We start from the raw sequence: 1,123 nt of genomic DNA, 5'->3' as shown, positions 1-1,123 counted from the left end.
AAAAAAAAACAAACAGAAATTCCATGAAATTAATTGTTGCTGTGGTCAGTAACATCCAAAATAAAAATCAGTTTATATTTAGATTATAAAATAATATAATAAAATAAAAATGCTATGAGGTGTGGGAGCATTAAGCTAAAAGGTCATTTTTTAATGTTGAAATGAGCATCACAGTGCTTGCCCAGTGAGACAGGACTGTGGGTGCCAAGGGGGTTGGGCAAGCTGAAAATATAGGGAGAGCATGGGGAACCGGTGTCCACAGGAGCAGGGAGCTGTGGGGCCCAACAAGAGAACTACCAGAAACCTGAAGGCCCCACTTGCCTGGCTAGAGGACGCCTAAAGGTTTTCTCTGCCCAGCCCTCAGTGACCGTCCCAAATCTGACCACTAGTCCATCCCTGAATTATTCATGTTGCAAGCTGCCAGAAGGTGGAGCTTCTGGAACCTTCTGGATTTAGGACGTACAGCTGTGAATCCCCCAGGGCTATGTCCCTAGCTCCAACAGTACTACCCTGGGATTGAGCTGCTGATGAGATTTGCCAAGATTTTTTTTTTCTGTTGGCAGTGGGCCAATGACCTTGGGCTACTGGACTCCCGTTTATTTCAGCAATCTTTTGTTGAGGAATACTGTGTGCTGGGGGTGGGGGCGGGGTGGTTGGGGCTGCTTTGGGAGCACAGATGTCAATCCAATCAGGTTCTTGTCCTTGAGGACTGTAGAGGTGCCTCAGGACCTGTACAGGGGTGGACAGACACTTCAAAAGGATTGCCTTTCAGAGCACCCTCCACTGCTCCCTTCCACCTCACCCTATTCCCCAGCAGGCCATTGCTGCTTCTCTCAAGTGGGCTTGGAATCTCACAACCCAAATAACCCAACCTGGGGCCTCTTGGGGCCTTAGGGAGCCCAGAGCAGCTTCTCACTAACATGGCTATTGTGAGTCCTGCCTTCCTGACTTAGTCCTGCAACTTGGGCCACACTGTTCCTTTCACACTTGGAACAATGACTTCCACTCCACAAAAGTAGTCAAACACTCACTAGGGCCAGGCACTGAGCTTTGTGCCTGTGGCAAGAAGGAGAAGAAGAAGAGGAAGAGGAAGGGGAGGGGAGGGGAAGGAAGGGGAGGGGAG

This window comes from Microtus ochrogaster, chromosome 10 (assembly GCF_000317375.1).
Source record: "Microtus ochrogaster isolate Prairie Vole_2 chromosome 10, MicOch1.0, whole genome shotgun sequence".
In the NCBI taxonomy this organism is placed as follows: Eukaryota; Metazoa; Chordata; class Mammalia; order Rodentia; family Cricetidae; genus Microtus; species Microtus ochrogaster.
Note: the sequence above shows the minus strand (reverse complement) of the source record.